At 41.4% G+C, this 17750-nt stretch overlaps 1 protein-coding gene across 3 annotated transcripts in view; it reads right to left on the bottom strand.

Annotated features, from left to right (window-relative positions):
• Positions 1-17750, bottom strand: part of ARHGAP6 (Rho GTPase activating protein 6) — a 474790-nt gene that overhangs the window by 171564 nt on the left and 285476 nt on the right. Inside the window, exon 1 of one of the 3 annotated variants that reach the window (XM_035029701.1) lies at positions 1672-3413. The exons of the other annotated variants lie outside the window; for them this stretch is intronic. The gene's annotated coding sequence lies outside the window, so the exon portion shown is untranslated. Of the gene's footprint in view, positions 1-1671; positions 3414-17750 lie in introns of those variants that run through there. 3 annotated transcript variants of the gene reach the window in all.

The raw sequence follows: 17750 nt of genomic DNA on the forward strand, positions 1-17750 counted from the left end.
CAGTAACCAGAGTGGTTGCTTAAACACAGTTGCTCTTGGTTATCTGTAAACATGTATAAGGAAGGAATGGTGTTGGACTTTAGACTATCCTAAGGCCTGGGAGCTAGCAGGATACAAAGGAGACAGAAGATCTTCAGAATCGGTAGGTGTGCATTCGAATTCTTGCTCTGCCTCTTAATGCCTATTGACTTTGAGCAGCTAGAGAACCTTCCATGCCTCCGTTTTCTCCTTCCTAAAAGTGGAAGATGACCCCTTGCCTTGCAAAGCTGTGGTGAGGGTGAAATGAAAAGATGTAAGTAAACCCAGGAGACAGAGAACTTTCAACAGGCCATGACTTTCTCACCGTTGCTTCCTGTCACCCTCCCAGCTTCGCCCCCACTAGCAGCAGCCTTGCCCGAGTCACCGAACCCCTCGGTCTCCACTGCGCTCTCCGACAAGATGAACAATTGGGTTAGAATGATTCCAAATAGATCTGCCACTCTGAAAATCCTGTGCACTCACTTTTACCTCCCCAAATACGTAATTATGGGGCGGGATGAAATAAAGAGATGTTGTAGAGATAATCTAGACTTATCTACAGAGGATTATTAAGTATTGTGAGTTGTGTGTGTTGTAATTCTATACTCATAACCCCAAAGTGTAGTTTTTCCGTAACAAGTCTTTTGGAAGAAGAGTTATAGTCCATGTCTCAGCAGTTCAAACTCCAGAGAGTTTTACAATGTTTGGGAGGGGCTGAAGAGGCCCAATATTTTAAAGATGAATGTAATTTGGTACTGAAATCTTCCTTTTGCATTTATGACTGTGTCCCAAAAGAGAATCCTAGAAAAGAGAAGTGTGGTTCAGAAATATCAGGAGACCTCCTAAGAATCCAGCAAGGTTTCATACGCATTTCAGTTGATTTATGCTTTAAAATTGTTATTCATTTACAAGTTCCCACATTTGTACTGCCCAGACAGGATGAATTTGACAACCTGTGAATAATGGAAAAAAGAAGAAAATCAAGTTACCAAACAAATTATTTTCCCTTTGGGCCATGTGCACCCCATAAGATACCTTGGATACAGCACTTACATCACAGAAAAATTTACTTAGGATTAGCAGAAAATAATTTACTGGTTGCCATCTAGTCTTTAAAAGTCCTTTTTAAAAAATTAACCTATTCAAAGAGTTCCCAGAGGAGAAAAATCTTTTAATTCTAATACCTTTGCCCAAAGAAAAAATGGTCAGAAATATTTCTAAACACACTAGTGAAGAAGAGCTCCCTTGAGTACAACCATGATTTTTAATGCCTTAAAGCATGTCTTGGTCTGAACACCATACCTTCAGGTCATATTCAAATTACACACCTTTGGGTCATAGTCCAATCCTACACACACATACACACACACTCTGCACCACCCATTTCTCCCATTTCCTCCTGTAACCAGAAAATGGAATGTTTTCGCGCAACCACGCACACCCTTCCATTTGCATAAAACTAATGGCTTTAACTCACTAAAGAAGCACAAGAACATCATCAGGGCTGAAATTAGTCAAAATGAATAAAAGTTGTTAAGACAAAAATAAACCTTAAATTATAATATAACTTGGCCTGGATCAACAGCCACCATGTTAAAATAAATATCAATATCACATAATTAAATACAGGTGACCTAGAAACACCCAACTTACAAATATCCTGTACGTGGGAACAGCCAACCCAAGTGAGTCGGACCAGGACTAGGGCAGGCTCTCCCCAGGTCTGAAGGCGGGAGAAGGATTCCTTGGTCTCTTCCTGCTGGATGCCGGTGCTGGTAGTGATTAGAGTAGAAGGGAGAAATGGGCAGCCATGGTTCTCAAGCCACCACAGTATTCCCTCCCCACCACGCTCACCGAGGAATCCATTTCCCATAAATGTTACAAAGAGTGCCTTGGTTCCCAGGCGGGTCCATCAGAAGTCCGCTGGGCCCACAGGGCAGCTGGAACTGTGCTATTAATACTAGGCTGACTTCCCACTTGGAAGCCAACTCTAGCCCTGACAGTGTTCATCAGTTCTGTTATGGTTAAATGGATTTGTGGGCGGTCCTGGGAGCCTGCCAGTTAGAACATCCTTTCTGTGGGAAAATTCCTGCCGAGGCCAAACAGCTCACTGACAAACACGGTTGTAGACCACACGTTGGGAGACCCTTAGGCATTGACAAATCAATCCTCACCTTTCCCTTCTGGAAGTGCTTGGGTGATCCTTATAGTCAAGCGTCGCACGGATAAACCTACGGCGGGCACAACACTTGGTACCTGGCCATGGTGACTAACAGGTATATTTTACTGTCATCATTAACACAGTAACAGGTCTACCTCCTCCCTGACACACATACACATGTACACTCATTAGGACACTTTAGACCCATCGCATGCGTGCACGCGCTCCACCGTGCAATGTTCCATGCGAACATGTTTTCATCTACACAGAAGTGTCTTTGTCTTTTCTTGGGGAAAAATTGAACCACGATCCAGGCTTGAACTGCGTACTTTAGCTGTTGTTTCCTTGCTCTGGGGATTGATTTGTACTTGTTCATCTACATTCTCGACTGGCCCCTCCCCAGGCCAAAAAGACAACTGTAGGACAACCAGCCAAAGCATGGAGATGCTCAGCCATGGGACAGAAAGTGAAAGAGTTGTAATCAAGATTAGACCTGGGGCCTGAGTAACATCATGTTCAAATCAACCGAGAGACTCTCTATTGCATAATAGGTCCTCTTGGATTAGTGAAACTTACACGTGCAAAGGATACTGTTCTCATCAATGGCAAAGACAGTTTAGTAAAAGTTGATGAATTACAAATCTGAATCACTTCTACACACATACACGGAGCTAACAACACAGCAGAGGAGATGTTGGACGATTTCATTAGCAGACTGTACTCTGCTAGGAGATGAAAAATATTCACTGCCTCGGAGCCTTAAAAATGCACTGTTAACACGTCCCAGGGACACAATGGTGGTGCTGAAGCAGGTACATTCAATATACCTTCAGTTTTTGCAGCCGAAGAAGACAGAGCTGTGTTATTTACTTAAAGACAGCACAGGAACCACAGGAGACCACAGCGGTCCATGGAAGAGCAGAGGGTTTCCCAAATCCGATGTCTTCTTAAGGTCAGTTGATCAGTCTTTGATCAAAGGGCAAGGGCAGAGACAAGCACCAAGTTCAGTGTAGCGACCCGTCCTCCAGGGAGGGGATCAGAAGAGATTTCAGCACACCTGAATGATCTCCGCTACACAGTCATTAATGACACTTCAGCTTTGCTCTTACATCTTTCTTACTTGATCATCCCCAAGGATAAAATATTCTCGAATCCATGGGGAATCTGAAATGAAGTAAGAGCAGATCTGGGCTTATTCTTAAAATAAATGCCTGAGAATGATCTTTTAGTTGGTATATAATATATGTAGATATAAATAAATATTTGTATACTATGTATATATACCATGTTCACCTAGACTGATGTGTATATATATATATATATATATATATATATATATATATATATACTGTGCATATGTGCATAGGTACATGCTGCTTTTGCCCACAATATGGATGCTAACTGACCTTTAAAAATGCCTTCAAAGTGGACTATTGAGTTCAAGCATACTCAGGACCATATCCATCTGTGGGCAGCTAATCAGAAATTACTGCCCCACTAACAGGTTTCCAAACTGAAAGTGAGATGCAAGTGTGCACACCTGCATCAGTTGTTGAAAGTATTATCCTTTACACTACTGCAGAAGTGTCAACACGAATCCACCCTCTGGAGTGGCCACAGCTCCTTGGACTGCTCAGTCTGATCAACACACAGAGGTAAGCCCCAGAAAGAAAGTGTTCCCTAATAGGCATTTGGAAAGAAGGCAAAAAATAATTTCCCCATCCACATTAGGTAAACCTGTATGGTGCTGCGGAAACAGAAAAAGGTATTAATTCCACATAGTGCTCTCTCCCAGGCAAAAGCATTTTAAAATAAAAACAGCCTTTAAAAAAGTTCTAATTTCAATTCACCCTGAGAACCAAACTTCTTCCTTTCAGGGAATTTACCAGTTTTGACCAGTGTTCAGAAGTCTTTAGCGCTGATACATTGGCTGGGGTGCACCTGCCTGACCAGAAGCAATCTGTCTTGCTCAACCGTAATGCTATACCATACTCAAAACGAAACAAGACAAAATTAAACACCAGAAAAAAAAAAAAAAGAAGAAGAAGGATGGCGGATATGTTAATCTGGGCTAAATTGTCCCAAAGGCCACACCTATTTCTTGGTAGTTGATCAAACCCAGTTTAGGATAAGGAGTCTGAATACGTGGCAAGCAGCCCGAATGAATTTGTGCCAGGTCCCACCTTGTTTCAATTCCTTCTTCCCTAATTGCTCCACTTCCTCTCAGACTTTCTGGTCACTCTCCTTGACCCCATCATTGGAGAGGGTGTGTCCATAAAGTGGGTGCAGTCATATTCTAGACAAGTCACTGCCTGGGGTTTCTAATGAGCCAATAATATTCTGTGACTGCATCAGGCAAACTTTTCATGCAGAGATGCTCAGAATACCTGAAAAGATAGAGAAGCTAACTTTTTATTGTTGCCAAGCTAACAAGACAGGTTGGATTTTTGGTGCCTGATGGCTAATAAATGGTTATATGTATGGAAGAATTTGGTCTTTCATAAAACCTGATAGGGATATGGTGGAACAGTAGTTAACGTTTACCACCTTGCACTTCTTTAATGGTTTCCATTATCTACCAAAGACAGCCTAATAGTTGTGAATGTCCAAACTAGTGGGGGTCCAGGGTCAGTGTGCAACATCTATCCTACAAGCTCACTGTCATGATTAAATGAAATATATACACATATTTTTTCACCACCACCACCACCACCATCATGATCATCATCATCCTTTAATGGGAAATAAGGACTACTCATACATACTCACTACACCACAGAATTTTAGTTAGGAAGGGAATGTGATCTACGATAGAGTAAACTCAAAGGTAAACATAGGAATCGACAGTTCTTTTATATAGAAGGATGTCCCAATAGTTCCTCAGCCTCAATATATTTTTCCTCAACAGACCATCTATCTCCACTTTTCTCCCATTACCAAGGAGCCCGAAGGTTTACATAAATGACCAGTTTCAGTGAAGTACTGGGCAAATCTTTCTGGAACCTTTGTGGACCAGACAGTAAAATGTAGCAGAAATGGTTGTACATTCATGTGAACTTAAGAATTAATTAACCCGGGCACCAGGGTGGCTCAGCCGGTTAAGTGTCTGACTCTTCATTTCTGCTCAGGTCATGATCTCAGGGTCGTGAGATCGAGCCCCAAGTCAGGCTTAAGATGATTCTCTCTCCTCCTCCCCCTGTCCCTCCCTACCCACCCCCTCCCCCGCTCTCTCGCGCTCTCTGTCTCAAAAAAAAAAAAAAATAGGAAAGAACTAATTAACAAAGAGGGCAAAACTACAATGGCAGACACTTGGCCCCAGCTTGCTCAACAACTTCATCAAAAACTGACATAAAAGTCTAGATCATGCTTATCAAATTTGCAGATGGCACTAAGCTAGGAAAAATAGGTAATAAGAGAGAATTAGGGTTTTAAAATATAGTTTAAGTTTACATATAATAATTTAATTAGCTCAAATGTTTAGAATGAGACTAAAACAAAAAGATTCAAAAAATTAGAGAGAAGTTTGCATTTAAATTATAACAAAATTAATCAGAGATAGAGAAGTGACTTGAGGAATAGGTAGAGCTCTTTGTCCACTAAGCTCAAAGGAAATCTGACCAAAGTGCTAAACCAGGTAAAGGAAACTTAGGCTGCATGAGAAGAACTTGAGAATCCAACTCAAGAAAAGTGATAATGCCCTAGGTTCCACCCAGACCACGATACTCCTGGAGCAGCAAACTGTTTCAGAGGCCACACCTTTGAAAGACACTGATGCATCCAGCAAGCCCTGAATAGGGTAGTGTGGATAGGAGGGGAAGTTTCTGGAAAGTCATTTAACAAAACTTTGAAGTCCACAAAAGGAATTAAGGCTGTTTAGGCTGCCTGGGGTTGGGATAACAGAAATGTGGGATAACAGAAATGCTGACTGGCCAGCAGGTAAATTCAGTAGTAGATCTGGCCTATCTTTTTTTTTTTTTAATTTAATTTTATTATGTTATATTAATCACCATACATTACATCATTAGTTTTTGATGCAGTGATCCATGATTCATTGTTTGCCTATAACACCCAGTGCTCCATTCAATACGTGCCCTCTTTAATACCCATCACCGGGCTAACCCATCCCCCCACCCCTCACCCCCAGAACCCTCAGTTTGTTTCTCAGAGTCCATAGTCTCTCATGGTTCGTCTCCCCCTCCGATTTCCCCCCCCCTTCGTTTTTCCCTTCCTACTATCTTCTTTTTTTTTTTCTAACTCATTTTATGAGGCCAGCATTACCTTGATCCCAAAACCAGACAAAGACCCCAACAAAAAGGAGAATTACAGACCAATATCCCTGATGAACATGGATGCAAAAATTCTCACCAAAATACTAGCCAACAGGATCCAACAGTACATTAAAAGGATTATTCACCACGACCAAGTGGGATTTATTCCTGGGCTGCAAGGTTGGTTCAACATCCGCAAATCAATCAATGTGATACAATACATTAATAGGAGAAATAACAAGAACCATATGATCCCCTCAATAGATATAGATCTGGCCTCTCTTTCAAGAGAGAAGATTTCAAATGACTGAATGGGAATTCCGGGGAGTAGGCCCAGCCTTTCCCAAGGAGATCCTTCCTAAAGAAAACATTTACCCAACCATAAGTGACTTAGGGGTAAGGGGACTCTTAACACTCAGAGGCTCGTGCAGATAACCATTGGCTCATCCATCCTCAACGTGGAGCAAAAGATTCCTGCTTTGGGGGAGAGGCCAAACATATGACCTTTGAGGTCCCACCACTGTGATTCAATTCTCCTACATTACTTCTGACGACAGATAGGAAGAAGAGGCAGGGGTTCATTAAGGGAGAAGGAGATGCTTAGAAAGGGGAGACACGAAGTTTACCGATGGCTCTGGGTGGCTAAGGAGTGTAGCAGGTGGCAGAGTCTCCTTGATAAATAGATCCATGCTAATTAAATAATAAAGGCCCAAACCAAACTTTAGAAGTTCACTTAAGGCTGATCCTATTCTGAAGACAGTTTTGCCAGCACCCTATACGCTATCCACACCCTCTGAAGAATGGGATGATGCCTCACGCTTCTTCACGTCGGCCCCAACAGCTTAGCTACGGGGCATGCAGCCGGTGCTCCCCAGCCCCTTGCTGCTCGGTTAACCTTCGACTCTTTCTCCAGGGGATTCAGGTTAAAGAATGAAGAATGATTCACCCACAGTGGAAAGTCTAGTTAGGCCAAGTGGATATTTGCTTGACTGCTTTCACTAGGGTAAACGATCCTAACCTAATTGGAAGTATTTGGACATCAGAATGATAAAAACATGGTTTGGGCTATTTTGTGGCAAAATATCATAGTAGTAGTAGTGGGTCAACATGGGTTTTCTTCTTAAATCTTTCAATCGCTGGTCATTTTTTTAACTTGTCTTTTCAAAAATATTATACTTTTCTGATATCTGATGGGACATTAATGAATTTTGTTAGACCGTACTTCAATACTATAATGATTCGATATCATTATTTGATATAATGTTGTAAGATACATAGCATATGTTGTATTTTAATATAATATAGATACCTTTTAATAACTAACAAAACTCTCTAGAAGATTTATATCCATCTAATCACTATACAGTTAAATTACAACAAAGCAACTTGAGAATCTGTCACGTCATTAAATAACACAAGACATCCACATTGCCTTGACCCAGAAACGAGGAAAACGATGCTACAGAGTTAAAGTCAGGTGAGAACATTATTGTAGGGCATACTGGCTGAAGGGAGCACATTTTCAAATATCTGCTTTACCTCTTTATTGCTCTTGGTTATGCACTTAGTCCTAACTGAGTCCGTGGCTCCGGTTAATTCATTTTCACCTTTTATTGCTGGGGAATTTCATCACAGCTCTATGACCTGCCAGTAGGTGAGTCTTCGGGTCAACTGAGAATACCACGGCCTTTGCTCCTGCAGCCTCTGAGCATTGCATTGTAGATTTTAATTACCGTGGTGCTGTGCTTATGAACCACCCCCAAACTGCACTGAACTGGGAAGTCATTTTCTTCTAGTTACCTTTTAAATTAATATCAAAATGACAGACACATACACAATGCATCATTCTTTACAGACACCGGTTCATCACTGGACTTAATCACTTCCAGAGCAATGCAGATGGATGAAATCCAGGGGGCTCTGATTCACAGGATTCCTGGCTTTTCTCTCATTCAGTTGGTGGGAAATTCTTTCTCTTTTTAAGTTAGATGAGCGGTGGAGTTAGAGAGATCTGTATCCTACACTCTCATGATTGGGCTCATGCCTTTATTGGGATCCAAATTTGGTATTTTTTTGCTCAGTTGATCAGACTCCTAATTCTACCCATTGCATTCAAATAGCGGCACTATTTTTTTTTCTCCTTCCTTCCCCCAATGTTGCAGCCCTTTTCAAATATGGGGCCTCTCCAGCTGGCTGCACAGATCTGCCTGAGTGACACACAGCATCTCTCTTCTGTGCTAATAAGTCACTTACAGCCCAGGGATCATCTCGGGTATCCTCTAAGTCATTACCAGCGGTATGCTAGGGACAGAGCAACTCTCTCAATAAATCTCTACTGTGTAGGCAGAGGAGCTAGGATTACCAACCAGGTCTGCTTTTGCTCAAACTTGTGTCTTAACTATCACTTCTAAAAAACTGAGATATAATTCACATACCATCAAATTCACCATCTTAAAAGTCTGCAGTCCAGCGGGTTTTAATATGTTCAGAGAGTTGTGCAACCATCACCACAATCAACTTTAAAGCATTTTCACCATTCCAAAAAGACACCCATACCCAATAGCAGTTGTTCCCCACTCTGCTCTTCCCCAGTCCCTGCAACCATGAATTTGCTTTCTGTTTCTATGTATTTGCCTATTCTGGGTACTTCATATAAATGCAATCGTACACTATGGGCCTCTTGCGTCTGCATTCTTTACTTAGCATAATGTTGTCAAGGCTCATCCATGTTGTAGCACTTACCGTTCCTTTTTCTAGCTGAATAATATTCTATTGTATGCATATATTGCATCTGCTTATCTATTCATCGGTTGATGGACATTTTGATTGTTTCCACTTTTTGGCTACTACAAATAATGTTGCCATAAACATTCCTGTGCATGTTTCTGTGCGGATATAGGTTTTCATTTCTCTTAGGAAGACATCTAGGAATGGAATTTCTAGGTCGTATAACTCTATTCTTAACTAGAGCTTAATTGTTTTCCTCAGGTGGCCGCAAGTGATCTCAATTGTGTAAATTCTCCTACACCTTGACTCCACACCTTTTTATAATAGAAAACCCAGTGTGGGACATTTCATTCTATTATTCTATTTTATCACCATAAAGGCCATCCATTCATGTCCATGAACAGTTCAACGCAAAGACCTACAGAAAGTCAAAATTAAATTTGAGGCATTTATCTTCTTAAAAAGAAATACATCTTATTTAGAACTCTATAGATAACGGAATGGGTACATTCTCCATTGATTAATAATACTTTCTTACAGTAGTATCTGCCATAGCATTTCCTTAAGAGAGCAAACACTTCCGGTACTCTGTATGATCCATCATTTCTTCCTTCTGTGAGTGTCAAGTCCTTCGACGGGTAATGGCATCAGTCTACAGAGAAATCTTGTAGGGTCACATCCATCTTCCATGAGACAATTGACCCAACCTGAATTAGTGATGTCAGAAAAACCTGACTTTTTATATGCAACTTTTTTTTTTTTTTACATTTGGGAACACTTAATTACTCAGAATAACAAAAGAATAAACTTCATTCGATAGTAAGAGGAACTTATTTATAATCAACAAATTAATTCTGTAAATGGCCCCCAAGGAAGATTAAATGTAATCAGGCTTGCCCATAAGTCCTGTCAATATAACCTCCAAATCATATTTAAACCTATAATAAAAGACTAATCCATTCAGTACCAAACTTCCTACCACCAGATTCCAGTGTATTCAAAATTCCTAATCATCTTAGCACAAGCATTATTAAACACTATAATTTTACACTGTATTGCTTCACACTTAGAAAAATATCCCCTCCCTTGTCTTCTGAGAAGATGCTTCCCAGGGATCTTGTAGATTTCAGATTTGTTTTCTTTCTCCTGCCTCGCAGCATCAGTGAGACCATTCTGTAAAATCTGTGATCAATCAATCACATAGATAAAATTTGCCTTTGGATCTTATGCAAACGCTATCCACAAACACAAAATGTTTTCCCCACCTTTTCAGTTGACTAAGAGAACTTGATCTAGATACAGACATACAATAACAAAAGCACTATTGCCCTCTGCTACTTCACTTTGAAGGCCCTCTTAAAACAAGAAGAGAAAGATAAAAAACCATATAAAAGAAAGCTGAGTTACAGGATTTTTCCAGCAGTATCATTCTTACTGGTTTTGCTTGTTTGAGATGGCTACCGAGTTCCACAAATTGCTAATGAGGCCCCCACCCTTGAGATCCACGTGCCATGCCGTATCCCCAAACGGAGCTGCAGTATGTGAAGGGAAGTAAAACTTCGAGGGTCAGCACCAGGATGGTGTTGACAAAGAAACCCACGTGCACGGTGCAGTGCAGACTGTTTTCCAAATGACCTCCATCTTTAGAAAGCCCACAAACATACAACTGGGTTGGCTTCCTCCTACCACTTGAAACAATCCCAGTTCACCTCACCCCCCACCCGGCCCCCTCCCCGCTCATGTGCTAGGCAAATACTTGCCATTTCAACATTTCTTACATTACTACCCATGGCCAAGTGTGTAAGTCTGAAGCGGTCTGCTCTGCCTGCTGTTTTTCCATGTGAGTGTAGCATCATCTATAGGCGGATGATCCCCTCCAGTGAGGAAGGAACTGCTAACCATTTGTATCTTGGTAAGAGGGAAGCCATGAAGCAATAGCTGTTTAAGAGTTGGGGTGCCATCTCCCAGATTTGAATGAATTTCCTTTGTAATATCAGTGACAAATTGTCAATTAAACTCAGCTGGTAAAGATAAGTCCACCGAACTTGCTCTTAGATAACCTGAGCTGGAATTTCTCTTCTACCAATAACGAGCCATGTGACCTTGGGAAAGCTACTTAACTTGGTGAGCAGCCTCTGTTAGTTGCCTATCCAGCAGTCATTTCCCCTTCCCTCCTCCTTCCAAATAGAGGTCTGACGTTCGTTAGCCTTTCAACCTTCCCCCGTGTGACGAGGGGTACATGACCCATCCCTGGTTCCAATGAGAGAGCCTCATTATTTTTAGTCAGTGTGGTTATGCCCTTACATCTGCCAGGACTGTTATCGGGAGGGAAATGGACATCAGATTAAGTTCAGTTGCATAACAATCACAAAAAGAGCAAGAAATAAAACTAACAGTGGCTTTAAATAAGATGCAAGTACAAATCCCTGGTGGAGAAAGAAGCCGGGTGGCAGGCACCCTGGAGCACCACAATGCCACCAGGGAGGAGGCTCCCAACAACTTACTTGTCTGTCAGTTTGCTGTGCTACCTCGGGTCCAACAAGGCTGCTCGAGCTCCGGAAAACATATCTGTCCTCCAGCCAACAGGAAGCCCTCGTCGGTCACATGGCCACAATTAGCTGTACGGGAGGCAGTGCGAGGCAGGCCGGGAGAGGGGCAGCAACCAACAGTCATTGCCACAGCAGGCAACCCAATTCCAGCCAATGAGATATGAAGATTCGAGGGAAGTCCCCTGCTAAGGAGGAGAAAGGAAGACGTAGCCTGTACTTCTCTCTCTGGTCCCAATCTGATAGCACGTGACGTTTGGAATTGATGTGGCCATCTTATTACCAACCAGCCATCTTGAAAGCCAACAAATAGAGCAGGACAGAGCCTGCACAGAGAAAGACCTGCCATCCTAATATTTTGTACATGGATCTTAACACCACTCTGGATTTCTTATGATGTCAGACTGCAATTTCATTGCTCTTTAATTCTGTTGGAGGGGGGAGTATTCTATTACTTGTAGCTGAATGCTTCCTAATCCATTCCACCCATCCAACAGGACTTCCAAAGTCAAAGACAGTTATTTCTCCTCTTGGTCTGTATTTTCACAAGCTAAGAATTCGAGAGACATAAAAGACCAAACAGCTCTTATTTTAATCACTATAATCAAAATATACCTTGGTTACTATTGGTTTTATTTAAAAAGGAATGCAAAAAAAACCATACTGTACACTCGTTTACTCAGGTATTCAAATATTTCCTGAAAAGCATAACAGTTTTAAAATCCTGGCTACACCATTTCTGGCACTGTGATCTAGTGCAAGTAATTTAATCTGTGAGAGCCATAGTTTCCTTATATGAAAAGAAAGGAAAAATACCATCACTTTTTAGGAGTGTGTGAAGTTCAGAACTATATGTAAATGACATAATGTCAGATATATACTAGGTGCTCAGTAACTGGAAACTATCATGCCATAGGCAGCCACTGACGATGCAAAGATGAAATTAGATCTGGTTCAAAGTTGCATTCCTTTCTTTCCTTCCTTCATTCATTTATACATATATGCACCCATAAATACATATTCCACCTACTTCCAGAAGGCACTGAAAGAAGGCAAAAGGAAACATCATAGCAATGTTTTAAGTTCTAGAATAAAGTGTATATACCAAGGAATTACGAGTAGTCAGAGAAAAAGCAGAAACCAGGAGGCAAAAGATGACACAAATGAACAGAAGCCATGAGGGAAAGAGAAGGAAAGTTAAGAGAAGGTATTTGAGACTAGAGAGAAGGAATGGGTAAAGAAGAGAGGCAGGATTGAGGGAGGAAGGTATGACGTGGGTCAGGCGTGGGGAGGAGAGAGACTAAAACAGAGAGTGAGCCAAATTGAGTCTCCAGCCTGGTAAATGTCTAGCATTGCTGAAGACCCATATTTTGCACAGTGATGAGTTCCTTCTGAGTCTTGCCTGGAGTAGGGCGCCAGTTCTCCCAAGGACTAAGATGTTTTTCTCCTCTTCACATTCCTTCCCTTGTAACTTCATAATGAATTCTTCCTATCTGAAACAATCAAGCATGTCTCTGTTCCTTGCAACACAAAAGATCCTAAAACCAAGTAAACGGTAGCTGAAGCCATGGACTTGGAAACAGGGTGAAAGGAATGTGTATACAGTGATAAGGGAAGAGGGCTAAGATGGAAATGTGTTTAAAGAGCAGAAGAAGGAAAAGATGCCTGCAGAGTAGGTCAAGAGGTAGTACTCGGAGACATCCAGAGAAATAAAGGAGTTGTGCGAAATGGAGGAAAAGAGGTTGCCAGGAAGAAACAGGGTTGGATTCAAAGGCCACCAAATTTAAATGCAATTAAGGGCTCACCTTCCTGAATTTGGTAATGAGATCTTCTATAACCTTGAATAAAAGAGATTCAAGAGTGATGGTGTGAAAGTCAGGGGCAGAGGGCTGAGGAGTGAATAGAGATGAGTATGTAAAGTAGCTTTGAGTGTAAATTATCCTTATGTGAGGTTTAGCTGAAAAAGATAGAAGAGACGGCTTTCAGGAGGGGTTTGCTCAAGGAGGAGTTTTGACATGAGGAAATAATTGAGGGTGTAGAGAAGCTGAAGCTGGCATAGAGTAAGATGATACTATTTGCAGTGGACCCTGAGGAAGCACAATTGCATGGGATTTGGACAGGAGGACAGATGACTTTACCTCACAGATAGAAGAAGAGGGGTCTGTGTTGCTTATTTGACTTTCATATGTGACAGATCTTTTACCACAGGACAAATTGACCCAGTACTTTCATATGGAACTAGCTATAAGAAAGGAATAGTTCAAGTTTGTTTGTTTTTTTTTTTTAAGGATTTCATGTTTACTTTTATTTTTTAAAAAGATTTTATTTACTTATTTGGGAGAGAGAGCATGCGCGTGCAAGAGAGAGCATGAGCAGGGGGGAGGGGCAGAAGGAGAGGGAGAAGCAGACTCCCCACTGAGCAGGGAGCCCAATGCAGGACCCAACCTCAGGACCCTGGGATCATGACCTGAGCCAGAGTCAGACGCTTAACCGACTGAGCTACCCAGGCACCCGGAATATTTCAAGTTTTAAATTCGTTTGCTTTAAGCTCACGAAGTAGTATGTGGAAACAATATGGCTGTCTATAATCTGCCAATTATTGTTACTTGCTCTGGATATAAGCCCATCTCGCAAGAGCACTGATGGGGTTGGGTTTCTGGAAGTGACAAATTCTGTAGTTGTGGCTGGCCAATGAATCACCCAGGAAGCTTGAGAGACCAGGATGTTGTTACCTCCAGATCTTGGGGCTTCCAGGCTTCCGCCCTATCAGGCAGGCACATCTGCTTCTCCAAATGAAGGAAACAAAACCAGAATAGAAGAGACAGTTGGCAAAGCCACAAGGTCAATCCTTGCCCTCTCCTTCCTGGTTTCCTGCACTGAGCTAGGATGATCTATGTGAGCTGCTTTGGAGCAATCTTGCACTCTGAGAAAAGAACTGAAATAGGAACCACTAATACTGCTTTCCTTTTTCAGCATCTCTGCAATGCCATCGGATTTGTTTACTTGTCCCACAAATTTTAAATGATTTCCTACTATGTGCTAGAATCTGTTGTAGGCACTGGAGAGGAGTGGTGGTCATACAATCATTTTCCTATGTAGTATACATGGCCATGGGTCTTGCATAAGGTCTAATTATTAATAAGGATTCTTACTGTTTATCTAAACGGATGCATCTGTAAATCTCACTAAGCATATTGCATTACTGTTTACAAAAGATGAGGTTGCTGTTTATTTTTCAGCATGGAAGATGCACATGCTGTACTTGGCATTTATGAGGTACGGCTCAGGGTAGACAAACCCTTAAGATAAATACTCCATCCTACAACCCACAAAAGAGGATGAACTCCAAAGCTTATATGTGTTCCAAGTTTCATCACGGCCCATTTGGCCTGGGGTTCCATATGGGTCAGAAGATCCACGTGACATATTAGAGAGGGGAAGTAAATTTTGTTATCATCTCAAATGGCATTCTTATCCCTCCTCCAATACTAACTTCCTAACATGCCTTGATGATCACTTTTGGATTCATTTCCATGAGTTTATCTAAAATTGTTTTAGAATTTCTGCATTTAAAAATGTTAGACTATATCACTTTCTTAAAATACAGGTTTAAAAATGGAACAAACATGTTTTCCATTTACGACTCCCACAAGCTTAACTCTTATTCTATAATCATGTTTCTTAATGTATTAAGGGGTATTATCTAGTCCTGTGAAGTTCTATTGTATTATGTCCACCTCTGTATCCTCACAGCCTATAAAATATCTGACAAAGAAGGAGAGGGCTTAATAAATACTGGGGATGAAATAAAATAATTTAATAAACAAGTACTTGTCACCCCATTTTAATCTGTAGGCTTTAAACTTCCCATCTTCCCACCCTCATTTTTTACAGACTAGAGAATCCTAATATTTCCATGGATTCTCACCAAATAAGGCTTAGGTGCTGTAATTGAGTTGACCATATGTCCCAGTTTCCTTAAGGCAGTTTTAGTTTATGCCTAATGTTCCAGTTTCATTATTACTAGTGACCCTTTCCCTTTCAAAGGTATCCCGGTCTGAATGAACCTGTGTCCACCATTCCCTTGGGCTCCCTTGAGCCCCTCTATAATATTCTATACGTGGACTTCAGGGGCCCCCAGTGAATGCTTTCTTGTACATTGCAGTAGTTTCTGTTTGTTTTGTTCCTCAGTCCCCTTCCCAACGATAAAGCGTTTCCGTGGGCCTTTAGACTATTGGGTGTTGGGTAGGAGATGTCTAAGACAAATCTAGGCCAACACTTTTCAAATTTTAACATGCGTATGTATCACCTAGGGCTGCTGTGAAAATTCCAATTGTGTTCAGCAGGTCTGGAATGGAAACACAGATTTTGCATTTTTAACTGGCTCCCAGGTGCTACTGGTAATGCTGGGCTGAGGGCCATACTTTGAGAGTCAAGAGTCCGCAAGTGTCCCTAATTAGCCACAAACTTAAAGACCAGCCATCAGGAGACTGTACCACTTAGTACTTATGAGTGTGTGCTTTGGACACACTCATAAGTACTAGGTCAAATCCTGCCTGTATGACTTCAAGATCTAATAAAGTATTTGATCTCTCCAAGGCGCAATTTTCTTATACATGCGATAGAAAGAATAATATCGATCTCAGGGGAGTAATGTGAGGATGAAATGAGATAATAACTATAAAACAATACTGTCCCTCACCCACTGTGAGTGTTCAAAAATGGTGGTAGTTGAAATTGTCTTCATCATGGTCATTAAACTGCAGCACACATTCTTCTCCCTTCTACTCTGTGCAGCATTTCCCTGCCACTTCTCCCATTTTATTCAAAGCTTAACATCAGAGGGTACTTGTTCAGGGAAACATCAGAGGGTAATGAGCCATATTTTGAACAGGGCCTTAAAAAAGGACACTTGGGCATGCCAGATTATCCCGTGGTCAGTACACGCAAGACTAGCAATCAGGGTTTGGACAGAGCCACAGGAAAGGCAGGAAGACACATTTGGTTGAAAGCTGGTGATTAACTCTAGTTCACAGATGTTCAGTTGTCACTTGGGCGAATTGAGTTTTCAGGGCTGTGGCTGCCTCCCCGAGTTTGCATGGGTCTGTAACGGCAGCCAGGAACAGGTACTGTTCAACTGCACATACTCGTCTAAAACCCAGTATCACCAGCAGAAGAAACAGAGTGACTATTAGAAAAATAGGCAGGTTGAACAAACAAACTCTTCAAACTGGGTCTCATTTTAAGCTTTGTCTCCTCTTTTTCCTAACTGGGTATCAGGAGGCAAAATTCCAAGTACTTCAGTTTCACTTTCTTTCCTTTAGGCTTTCAAAAGCCACATAACCCGAACCTTTGTTTTAGCTATCATAAACTGATAGGATTGAAATAGCATTTTGTAAACAAAACCTGCTATTTAAATCTCTGGGGTCACAATCATTGTTGTGGTCATCAAAATTATTATCCTCTTCCTCATCTTTAAGGTCCTCTCCAGCTATAAACATTTCTCTTTCCTCTGATGTCAGTCCTAATGCAGGACCAGTGTTCTCTCTCTGATGCAGAGTCAACAATGGAAGGGGAAAAATGAGATCAGACCTTAGATAATTTTCTCACTGGAAAATTACGGTCATTGCAAAACGAGACGTTGAGTTTGGAGTCCCAACATGCTGTATTTTCACCTCCTACAATTCAAAGCTCACTGTAGATTATAATTTTCCATCAATTCACTTATTAACTTATCAGTTTCACATCTGACTTGACCACAGTACCTATAGCATGAAGAACATAAGAAGATGGCTCTCACAGTAAGAGCTCACAGAACTACCAGAACATGTTTCCTGAGGCCCTATCTACAAGCTAACCTGGCTCCTTTCTGCAACAACTATCCTGGCACCTGGATGGCAGGTCATTTTCAAAGTACATCTAAGTACATTCAAAGTACAATAGAAAATGTGTTCATAACAGAAGATGAGCCCAACTATCAGGCTGCAAAAGAGGGCCTGCTTATTGAGAAAATAAGTAGAAATAATTCAT

The sequence above is a fragment of the Mirounga leonina genome, unplaced genomic scaffold, assembly GCF_011800145.1.
Source record: "Mirounga leonina isolate KUSES-001 unplaced genomic scaffold, KU_Mleo_1.0 Mir_268, whole genome shotgun sequence".
Classification (NCBI taxonomy): Eukaryota; Metazoa; Chordata; class Mammalia; order Carnivora; family Phocidae; genus Mirounga; species Mirounga leonina.